This window comes from Peromyscus maniculatus, chromosome 19 (genome assembly GCF_049852395.1).
Source record: "Peromyscus maniculatus bairdii isolate BWxNUB_F1_BW_parent chromosome 19, HU_Pman_BW_mat_3.1, whole genome shotgun sequence".
Classification (NCBI taxonomy): Eukaryota; Metazoa; Chordata; class Mammalia; order Rodentia; family Cricetidae; genus Peromyscus; species Peromyscus maniculatus.
This window is the reverse complement of record NC_134870.1, coordinates 73,934,404-73,946,731: the sequence shown is the minus strand read 5'-3', so window position 1 is coordinate 73,946,731 and position 12,328 is coordinate 73,934,404.

Genomic DNA, 12,328 nt, shown 5'->3' with positions numbered 1-12,328 from the left:
GACAGACTGAGTCATGATGATGGCAGAGTGACACCTGCATTTGCAAATATTTTCTTACTTTCCTCTTTTTCTTTATTATTTAGTCTTCTTTATGTTTACTTTTGGTCTTGTTCTTTTAAAAGCTATTTTGATTACTTTTAATGCTTAATTACTCTTTGTGTGTGCTTGTGCATGGAGGTGTTCATGGAGCTCCCTAGTTAGAAATAACTGCAGAAATATCCAGCAGTCACCCCTGAAATCATATGCGTACAAGTAGTACTAAATGGGATGAGCAGGTTATATGCAGTAGCAATACACATTAAAGAAAAAGAGGTTATGATCTCAAGAGGGTGCAAGGGGGTTTACATGGAAGGAGTTGTAGGGAAGAAAGAGATGAGGGAAATAATGTTATTATATTTAAATTTAAAAATTACCACACAAAAAAACAGTGCTCTTTCCAACCCTCCTTCTCCTGCCTTCATTTTTTATTTAGATCATTGTTTTTCTACTTTATGAAAAATTACTTTTCATTTTAACCTTAGTTACGTACATCGATACAAACTGATAGATTGCTTACCAGTGGATTTTTTCTTTTACATTGGATGTGTTATCTTTTAGCCTTTTAAAAAAATTTTTTTTGTATGTTGAATTCTGCTTTTTGATTGACTTATGTGTCAGGATGCTGGTCCTATGTGGATGTTTTTATTGATAATGATTGAACACATTTATGAAGTTCACTGTGATGTTTTCATGAGTGAACACATCGTAATGATTCAGTCAGGACACAAAGCACATTTACCTTTTCTGTGATAAAATATCCTGACAAAAACAACGTGTCTTAGTTACTTTTCAATATCTGTGACAAAGCACCATTACCAAGGCAACTTTATTAGGGACTTCAGCAGATGAGTCCATGGCCATCATGGTGGAGAGCTAGGTGGCAGGCAGGCATGATGCTGGAGCAGTAGCTGAGAGCTCACATATGATCCATAAGCATGAGGCAGAGAACACCTCCTGGGAATGGTGTGAGCCACACCCTAGTGACATACCTCCAAAAGGCCTCATTTTCTAATCATTCCTAAACAGTCCATCAACTAGGGACCAGGTATTCAACCATGTGAGCCTAGGGAGCCATTCTCATTCAAACTACCACACACCTTAAGGAAGAAAAGGTTTATTTTGGTTTACAGTTGCAAAGGGCTAGAGTCACTTGTGATGGGGAAGGCATGGGGACAGGCAGGCAAGGTATCCTTGTGGAAGCAGGAAGCTGGCTGATTATTCTGCATCTTTACTTAGGAATGGGAATGAGGATGGGGCCAGGCTATCAGCCCTTAAAGCCTGGCCCCAATGACATACTTCTTCCACATAGGACCTACCTCCTGAAGGTTCTATAACCTTCCCAAATAGTGATGCTGAGGATTAAGTATTCCTACATATGAGCCTATAGAGGACATTTCATGTTGAAACCACATCACTCAGGTATGGTATAGCTGGGTAATATGGTAGTTCTGCTTAAAATTTTTATGAGGAACTCCATATTTCATGCTCCATAAAAGTGAAACGGGTGTTTGTGATCATTGAGCCTAGCTATTTCCAAACTTTTGGAAATAAATAAGGATTTTTTTTTTTACATAAATAACCCCAGAGTTATATCGAGGACTAACTGTGCTTTTCATATGTACTGATGGATAAAAGTGAAAAATGGGACTGTTGACCAATATCTCTCATGAAAATCAATAAAACATCATGGTTTGTATCCAGCAATATTTACTTATCAATATCCAAGAGTATGCACATTTTAGGCATTTTTAAAAATCACTTAAACAAGGCAACTCTGTGAAATGATGGATACGTCAATTTGCTTAACTACTATCATTTACCAAGTGTATGTGTGTCAAGACACCACCTTTCAACCCTTAAATATATACTATAACAGAAAGATTTATGCTTCATGACTGAGTAAGGTTCATTCCAAGATACAAGACTGATAAACATTTAATGCCATTCTAGTTATCTACTGTAACATTAGTCTACTAAAACATGATATAAATATAGATGATATATGGATCTATTCCAACAGCCAATCACGTTGACACACTCAGCAAATTAACAGTAAAGGAAATGCCTGGACTCGACAACATCAAACAACAACAACAACAACAACAGCACCCCAACCTCCTACAGCTCTCATCGTAGTCATTGACAAAATATTGGATGTTTTCCCCTCTATCCAGGGAAAGAGGCAAGGATACAATAAAAAAGGCTTAGCCATTGCAACAAGGAAAGAAAAAACTAAGTCACAAAATAGATCAAAGGGGTAGGACTGAAATGTCTCTACTTGCAACTGACAGTATTACCTGTGGAGAAATTCTTTGAAACCCACAAAGAAAACTCCTTAAATGGTTAAATGATTTTAGCAAAATCATTGCACAATGGGTCAATGCATAGAATATACACAAACTATAGAACAAAACAAAAGCCACTACAGTGAATCAATTACCTTTGTACAGTTTGTGATTTATCAAACCACAACCTGCAGGCATTTATAAACACTGAGGTATATTCTTTATTTTAGAGTGTTATTTCAAATGTGCATGGAAACATCAGACCTCTTCCCTCAATTAAAGACTCATTTGCAGCCTTGAAGCAGGATGATTGGCCATGAGATGCCAGAGCAGAGACCTCGTGTCTACTGTCTCCACCACAATCATTGTTTGAAGGTTACTGACCTGAAAGCTATCTTGAGCACAATGATGCTTTTTAACACTTCCTGCTCCACTGGAAGTCCTTGATCCCAGATTTGTGATGTTGAAACAGGGTTGCACACTATCAAACATTTCACTGTCATGTTTATTGTCTTTAGTGAGATTTTCTCTTTAGTTATATAAGAAAACATTGTGCTACATAGAAGTTGTTATCTACAGTGAAAACAATTTCAAAACAATAAAAATAAACTAAATGCTGTCATGTTTGGAATAAGTAGCATTAGTGGATAGTTTATGGTTACTTTAAGTGAAAAATACTTACCTAAAAATTTAATAGACTTGGAAGTTAGAACAAAAGTCATCTCTTCAGCAAGCCATTTAAATATGTGTTTTCTACAGGGACTGGAGAGATGGCTCAGTGGCTAAGATCATTTGCTGGTCTTCCAGAGGTCCTGAGTTTGGTTCCTGGCACCCATGTCCTGTGGCTTACAACCACCTGTACCTCTAACTCCAGAGGATGAGAAGCACCTGCACCCACATGCACATATTAATATGTGCTTGCGCGCGTGCGCACGCGCATACACACACACACACACACACACACACACACACACACACACACACACACACACCAATAAAAATAAATCCCAAAAGGTGTTTTCTAAAGCCATCTTCCTTTAGTACTGGAGGAAAAACGATCTATCCCTAGTATTAGTGGAGCCGGCAGCCCCTTGAGCCACCCATTCCCAGGAGGTGAACTAAACAGATGAATGATAGTTACACCATAGTACACAAGTGCCATTCACAGTGTGAAGAGGGACAAGAAGGTCCAGTGACTCCCAAGTCCATCTTTGGGATCCTGGCTCTGGTTCAGTCTTAGAGAGCGAGAGGCATGATGGCCAAGCAGTCCTGGTAAAGGTGTGGTCCTTCCCATCACAACCCATCCTTGCCTGGATCCTAGTTTCTTCTGAAAGGTGGTCTGACAAGATGTCAGAACTGTGTGAAACCACTACTGGGAGACAAGTTCCTCCTCTGGCTGGCCCCAAGCATTCCCTTCTCCCAGTATGAGATTCCTGTGGCAATCCCAGTTCCCTGGAGATCTCCTTCTTCAGTAGTTGGGGAGTCAAAGGGAGGGGCCCAAGTGTTGCCGAATAGTTCCATTCCTTTCAGGAAGGTTACAACAATGGCATCTTGAAGCCTTTAACCATGGGGACAGAAGGGTGGAAGTTCCACATGTAGGGCACCCATCAGCTGCCGGCAGGGAGGCATGTCTCCTCTGTCCCACACCCCTGGTGACACACTCTTGCTGCAATGGCTCCTACTGCTCTCTCTGCCTCACATGCCTGTGTCAGCTGTGTCCTCGAGGGTGTCGCCAGGTTTTTAAAGGGTTGTATTCCTGTACAACCAGGGCTGCAACCCCATGCTGTGGTCTCAGGTCAGAGAGGCTATCTTTAGTAAAAAATATCTGTGACTATTTTTATATGAATAGAGCTCTTCTGAGGAGTACTTACTCTTTCTTGGGAACATTCTCATTTTGCAAGCTTAAATGGTCATACTTAGAGGTAAGCGTGGTTTTTATGCTATTATGTGAAATGTGACTTGAACATGTTTGACTGACGGAACTAACTTTGAGAGGAGAAAATTCTAGTAAAGCATAAAATAGAAGCCTTAATATATGCATGTAAGTGGTTTGCTAAACTTTGAAATCTAACTTAACCAGGAGATGTGTCGTATTGCTTCTTAGCCGGAAGCAATTTGTGACGCATTTCTCCTAAGAAGTGAGGAGAGAATGAATGAAATTCTTGGAGTTTGTTTATGAATGTTCCTACGTTTGTTACACGGTATAGCTGGAATATAGTACATTGATATCTGTGTATCTTAAGATAATCTCAATGATCTCAGACTAACATATAGGATTTGGGACAAAATATTTTCCTATAGTTTCTTTTCTTTTATTAGATAGTTTTCAATAGATACAACTTGGCAAAGCTGACCTTGCCTGGTGACTTATGGTACAAAGATAGTAGCTTCTGGAAGTGAATCCTTGATCCATTTAGTCAATTAGGAAACATTTAAAATTATTTGCATGCACCATGTCAAGCACTAGCAGAGCTAATGTGAATATGATACATGATTCTTGTCCCCAGTGAATGCAACTATGTAGTTCCAAGGAAGCTGACTGTGATGCATTTAGCTAGGGACATCCTCAGCATATTTGACTTTTAGAAAGCTAGGGGATATTCTTTCTACATCAGCTAAAAGGATACTTGTTACTCAGCTCGTCTAAGTCATAGGTAAGGAGCAGGGGGGCGAAGGCCATCGTTTGGTCTCTCATTTCAAAGTATACAAATCCAATACACAAAACTGTGGCTAAGCCCAGTGAATGGGAAGGTCTCAGACACAACTTCTCAAATGCGTTCTATCACCTCTACTCACACAGCTTGGGAAAACAGAAACTGAGGCTGTGGACTCAGATGTGTTAATGTAGACTGGCTGGGGCTAGGCCTGTTTCCAGGAGGGGCCCAGGTCTCGGAGGCTTCTGAGGATTCTGGAAGGTTTTTGGTATGTACCCATCAAGATTAAAGGCATCAGTTAAGAAAAGTAGAAGATAAAATGAGCCATTAGACCTGAATTCTAAAACCTTCTGCCTCCTTGGCAAGACGGATTGGAATCCAGCTTTCTGTTTTGTTTTCTACTTGTGAAAATTCACCAAAGATTTGCAGAAATCAAGAGAGAGTTAAATAAGACAAAAACAAACAAACAAACAAACAAAATCAAACCTGAATTTTAAGAAGCAAAACAGAGAGACTGTGGAATTTAGTTACATGGGTCCTTCTGCTTCCTTACCTGCTGCGGGATGGTCTGTATGCCAAATTACTCTGATTGGTCAATAAATAAAACACTGATTGGCCAGTGGCTAGGCAGGAAGTATAGGCGGGACTAACAGAGAGGAGAAAAGAAAGAACAGGAAGGCAGGAGTCACTGCCAGCCGCCACCATGACAAGCAACATGTAAAGACGCTGGTAAGCCACGAGCCACGTGGCAAGGTATAGATTTATGGAAATGGATTAATTTAAGCTATAAGAACAGTTAGCAAGAAGCCTGCCACGGCCATACGGTTTGTAAGCATTATAAGTCTCTGTGTTTACTTGGTTGGGTCTAAGTGGCTGTGGGACTGGCTGGTGACAGAGATTTGTCCTGACTGTGGGCAAGGCAGGAAAACTCTAGCTACACTTACCTGGTCACCTCATTTGAGAAATGACAGTTCATTTTCTGGGGACCAGAGGGAACAGGGCAGGGATGGAGCTGTCTCACCGCCTGTCCTTTTCTTTCCCTGTTGTGACAAAGCACTGAAGGAAAGGAGGATTTATTCTGTCTCACAGTTCAAGATACATCCCACCATGATGGGTGTGGCAGTTTGAATGAGAATGAGCCCCATAGGCACATATATTTGAATGTTTGGTCCCCAGGTGGTGGACTGTTTAGGAAGGGTTAGGAGGCGTGGCCTTGTTGGAGGACCTGTGTCACTGGGCATAGGCTTTGAGCCCAGTGAGCGCTTTCTGCCTGCAACTTATGGATCAGATGTGAACTCTCACCTACTACTCCAGTGCCATGCCTGCCTGCTGCCATGCTCCATGTCATGATGGTCATGGGCTAATCCTCTGCAACTATAAGAAAACCCCCAATTCAATGACTTCTTCTATAAGCTGCCATGGTCATGGTGTCTCTTCACAGCAATAGAACAGTAAGCAAGACAGTGGGCAAGGAACTTCAAGCAGGGGCTTGCACTGAATCAACAACCAAGAGGCATGAGCTATGAATGTTTTCACTGGAGCGCCTGCAAGCCCCAGTCCTAAATGCTGCTCCCTGGGAGAGTAGCTGTGAAATGCATTCATGTTGTGTCTGCAAAAGGCAACGCAGGAGAAGCTGAGGAGTAAGATGCAGCCATGGTTTGCTTGGTTTGTTTTGGAAGAGTGACGGGATTTTTAAGAGGTGGAGCCTGGTGCAAGGTGAATGGATCCGTGGGGACATTGCCTGCAGAAAGGATGCGGCAGTTCTGGTGGGAGCCTGGTTGGTTCTAGGAGTGAAGCGTTATGGAACTGTCATGAACTGTTACGAGAGTGAGCTTGACATCCCCTGTTCTCCGGCTTCCTGTCTCACTATGTTACGGCTCTTGCTGTGCCTGCCTGCTATTGTGACATCATGATACAGAGCTGCTACTACTTTGATCGGACAAACTAAATAAATATATTTGCTTCATTAGTTATCCAGACTCGGGTATTTTTGTTGTACTAACAATGGAAAATTAACTAGTACAAATGCTTATATGCGTTTTGAAAAGCTCAGATACCTGGGATTTAGGAGGCCATGCCCATTTGTAGTGCTGTGCCCAGAAACAGGGCTCTGTATGAGCTTAGAGCTTAAAAGTCAAAGAAAGCCGGAGACACTCTCCCTTATCGCTAACCTCACGGCCTGGCATGACAGGAGGTGGTGGCTGAGGCAGAATTGCAAACTGCCTGGCTGAGTACTGAAAGTGTGACCTGACATTCTCCAAATCCCTGGCAAAGAAAACGGGAGATTTGTTAGTCTTGGGTGTCTGAAGCCTCTATAAAATTTATTTATAAAATTAACTTAGAAAACTCAATGAAAAAAGAGTTATAACAGTTAACAACTTCCATGACCAGCTTTTGGAGGGAAGATTGATCTCCAGAGTTGCCACATCTTATTATTAAGATGTTTACTTTTCCATAAAAATGAGATAAGAGAAGCAATAACAACGAAGAGCCATATATTGGAAAATATTCAGCCAAAAGCATCTATGACGAAGGCCAGGAATATTGGCTCCCTGGAAGGAAGCTATTTTTAATATAAATCTATTAATTTGTTGAAAATTTCATAATGCATGCAATGTATTATAAACAGGTGAGTTATGGATAGCAAGTGGGGGGAATAAGGGCACTGAATTCTCAGATGGTTTCCTGCTGACAAGGGGCCAAGTGGGAGGGGGAAGTTGGGAGTCAGGGTTAAGCATGGCCACAGGTGTATGTGAAGAGGCATTCCGTTGAATGTCATTGTGAAGTCCTCAGGCGTCTGTTCCTTGAGGGAGCTGAGAAGACAAGTTGCTAAGGAGAAAAAAATAGATTGCTATCATGGGCCATTAGGGCTAGCCATGGGAAGAATGATAACTGCCAGAGAGAGTGGAACAGGGAAGTGCCCTGGTTGTACAGAAGAGGCAAGGGTGAATGAGTGAGACACCAGAGCAGGTATGTCCTTCACTGGGACATCTTGTGAAACCAGGTTCCAGTGGCTGGGTAGATGCCTGCTTGAGCCTGGAGAGGTGGTACCAGCAGTGAATTGAGGGATGATGTGTTCTTCAGGACTACATTAGCTATTACATCTGCTGTTTCTCTGGAGGTGGTATTGCATCCATTCTGTAAGAGTTAAGAGATATGGAGCCTTTTTATAAGTGGGGATGTGTGTGGGTGAAATCAACCTGTCAGTATTCTCCTGGTTGGCATCCTCGGAGCTGGTGCAGGGGCTGGTGTATCTGGAGGATCCCCTGTGAACTGGCCTTGGCAGGAGTCTGGCAGGAGGGGTGGATCTGTGCAGGGACCTGTAAGTGTCTGTAAAGCAAGTGGAACAGATTTACATCTTGGTGTCATAGCAAAGGCTATGGCTTTGGGTTAAAAGGTATAAACATTTCCTAGCTTCGGCTCAATGAAACATATCTTTAAATCTATAACCAAGGAAATTTACTGAATGGAGGTGGTTGAGTGAGTGAAGGAGGAGGGAGGCTGCCCTACACACCATCAGATCTGCGAAGGATATGAAAGTGAACAGAAGTGAGACAGCTTTCCTTCTTCATATAAACAGACCTTAATGCTGTTTCTTTTATCTAATTCTCCAGGAGATACTAAGAGGAGTCAATAGTAAAAAGTTACATTGAAATCTGTTCTGTGAGTTTATCTGATCTGTTAAGAAGGTAAGAAGGTAAATTGTTTGTAGACCAAGTAGTAGCCCTAGGAGAGGGAGACTTGTGAATATATAGAGAACTGAGAAGGCAGCTGCAGCAAAGCCTGGTTGTCAAATGGAATCAGAGATCTGAGATGGAAAAATTATACCTGAGTGAAGACCAAGCAGCTTTTGAATCTATTAAAAATGACAAGGACCAGTCCATACCCAGTTAGCCATACCCATGTCTCCACATCGTTGGAGGCAGAAGTACCAGAACAGCATCAATCTTCAGCTACCAGGTCCATGAAGTCAAAGTTTTTCCTATGGAAGAGGGACATAGGGAAAGCAGATCTTACTTTGTCTAGGCAAAAGGAGTGCAATCAGTTCTTCTATGTCCTAGTGGCAGTTGTCACATTGGGGCATCTTGCCCAGAGATCAGCATTGCCATCATCCAGGTGGAGACATTGTGGTGCCTTATAATCTTCTTTGGAAACCTTGGGTCACTGCTAGGATCTGGGAGTTTCTGCCTGATATAATAAGCTTTTTGATCAACATTTTTAATGCCATATTCTGCAGATCTCTGAGCATTTGAGGACTGCTTGTCTATTAGGTAGGAATGGCTGACTATCAGTTTATGTTCCCTAGCCTCCAATGTGTTAGCAGCTTTCATAAAACTGGGACTTACTGTCTCCCGAGAAGACAAAGAGGAGAGACAGAGAAAAGATCCCAGGGCCAAATGGGAACAGGAGAAAAGGGGCTTGTGAGTTGGGCTGTGGCCCAACTCTGAGAAAAGGACCCTCTGAGAAAAGGACCCTCTTGGGGGACCAGAAATTCCATTATAGAATATATATCTTGTTTATTAGATACCCCATTCATCAAACATATGACATCATTTATTTATATTTTCTAGAAGTAATAGGTGTAAATAGGAAAAGAGTGAAAGACCCCTTTGGAGTGGGGGCAGGCCCTGATTGCTCGCAGAAGTCATAAATGTCCTGAAAAATCATGGTTCTCATGGATGAGAGGGGGATAAAAGGAGTCACTACTACAGCCTGTAGCTGTGGACATTCCCAAGGCTACAGGGGGACAGAATGAGGACCAAGCCATCAAAGAGGACCATGGCCACATTCAATGGGGCCTAGTCTAAGCCAGAGGAGTCTCAGCACCTAATACTAGGATGTTTGAGGTGGCCAGAGGGAATCTCATCCATAGGAAAAGGTCAAGGATCATGTTGCAAAAGCCAGAAGGATCTAAGGAAGCTTTGAGCAGCTCCGGAGGGGGAATTGAAACTTACGCTGTTGCTGGTGGTGGATAAGGTAGTGAGCAATCAGGTGAGTCAGAGCCTGTTGTGGGTAGACTGGGTCCAGGATCCTGGCATGGGAGGGGCTTCCCGGAGGGCCTATCCAAGTCACAAAACCAATGTTGTAATACAGCCAGAGAGAGAGGCCTTGGTGGATGGAGCCAAGGTGCCCCACCGTGGGTGACAGAGACACCATGCAGACAGTGCTCAGTGGGGAGTTTTATTTGGTGTAGGGAAGAGAGAGGGGAGAGGGAAAGATAGAAGAGAGAGACAGGGAGGGAGGGAGGGAGAAAAGGAGGGAGAGAGAGAGAGAGAGAGAGAGAGAGAGAGAGAGAGAGAGAGAGAGAGAGAGAGAGAGAACAAAAGGAAAGAGTCCCTTCTTAAAGGGGACAGGAACATAGGATGATGTCAGGATGCTGAGTGTGCCAGGGTATTAGCTTCTCATCAGGCAGGATTCCAAGAAGTGGGTCGGAATGCTAACACAATGTACTTTGACTATGCTCACTCCCACTCCTCTACCTAACTCCTCTCAGTTCGATCCCTGGTCTTCCTATCTTCCTCTGGACTTCATGTCCTTTTGGTATAACCCGCTGTACCCAAATACTCATGGGTGTGATGCTATTCCCTGGAGCATGGTCAACCTTCCCGGGGCCACACAGTTATAAAAAATACCCTTTGCCTCCTCCACAGCCACCACTTGGCAGTAGCTTCTCAGGTAAAGTTGGGGTCTTTTGAGACCCCCCCTCCACACTGGAATGTTGATTTGTGAGTGACTCTTTGCTGGCAGCTGCAGCTGTGGAGAGTTCACATCTAAAGCTGTATTTATTTATTTGGGAAAAGCTATTTTTTTTTCTCACTATATTGCCTATGTTGGTCTCAGGCTCCTCAGCTCAAGTGAAACTCGTGACTCAGTGTTCTGAGCAGCTAGGACGACAAGCTCACACCACCAGAGCCTAGACTAAGCCTTGAAATTTGTCGTTTTGAGTATATTCAAAGATTTGGAAAAGGTGATTTTCAAAGAACCAAATGCATGGATAAAATCTCAGGAAGTAGAGAATGTTGGGGAAATGACAGAGATGATAAAGGAAGCAAACAGAAATTATGAGGTAGAAAAGCACACTATATAAAACAGAACTCCTGCAAGGTGGGCGAAGCAGCAGGCCAGAGCCTCCAAGCAAAGGTCAGTCAGCCTGCGTCAAGGTTAGTTTGGACGATCCAGTCGAAGAAACAGGAAGAGCAGAATGAATGAAATAAATAATAAAATCTCTGAGCTACAATGTACCATGACATGAGGTGCATGACTGGGCTGTGGGATTGGCTGGTTTGTGGGGAAGTGTCTGAGGATGTGGAGACATTGGCAGAAAAATCCTGTAGGATTTGAAGGGACCAGACAGTATTTCTTTTTCCTTCTTCTCATGGTGTGTGTGTGTGTGTGTGTGTGTGTGTGTGTGTGTGTGTGTGTGTGTTCAGACCCATAGGTGTGTGGGTGTGCATATACCCTGTGTGTGCATGCAAGTGGAGGTCCGAGGTCAATGTTGGGAATTATCCTAGATCACTCTTCCATGGGAGGGCAGAGTTTTCCCATTTCCCCATTATTTCCCCCATCTGAGGCTGGACTCTCAGGTGGATTGCCACATTTCCCTCCACATTTATGTGGGTTTTTAGGCTCTGAATTCTAGTCCTCATACTTGTAAGGCCCAGGCTTTAACCATTGGGCCATCTCCCTAGTTCTGGCTGACATCTTAAAGGATGCAAAAACACATTGGATTAAAAGCTATAGAGAAAGATTCAGGATAAAACCAGGTTGCTGTTAGAATTGGCGGCTGAATCTGCACCCTATCTTGGTTTATCAAACCACTGGCCAGCCACCCCAGAGGGCTCTCTATTCTCCACCTCTCTCCCTTTGTCGCGGAGGGCTGGCTAGGAAGGCAGCCCTTTGATATTGATTTCGAAAGAGGTATGTGTAGGAGGTTGATTACTTTTGCCTTGTAGACATGAGCAAACTACCCCAGCCCAAACTCCTTCACGGGAGACCTTTGTCCTTGAATGAACACTTGCAAATTGTTTTCTACCACACAAAGCCTGTGTTTGGCCAAGGACACTTCTCTGAAAAGATCTTTAAATCCTCATATGCCATTTCCTTCAGCAAGGAAGAGCCAGGGGTGTTTGTTGCTTTGTTTAGTTTATGTTTGTTTATTTTGCTCAGGACTGCCTAGTCTGGATTTTTAAAAAAGCTGTTTTTGCCAAGAATGATTCCAGAAACCTGGCATGTGTTTGGGCCATAACAAAACTTAAAATTTCTAAGTATGAATATGGCAGGTGCAGCTTTATGACAACTAACAGAGAGTCAGCTCTCATATCTGTGGAGTTACAGAGGGCCCAGTGACAA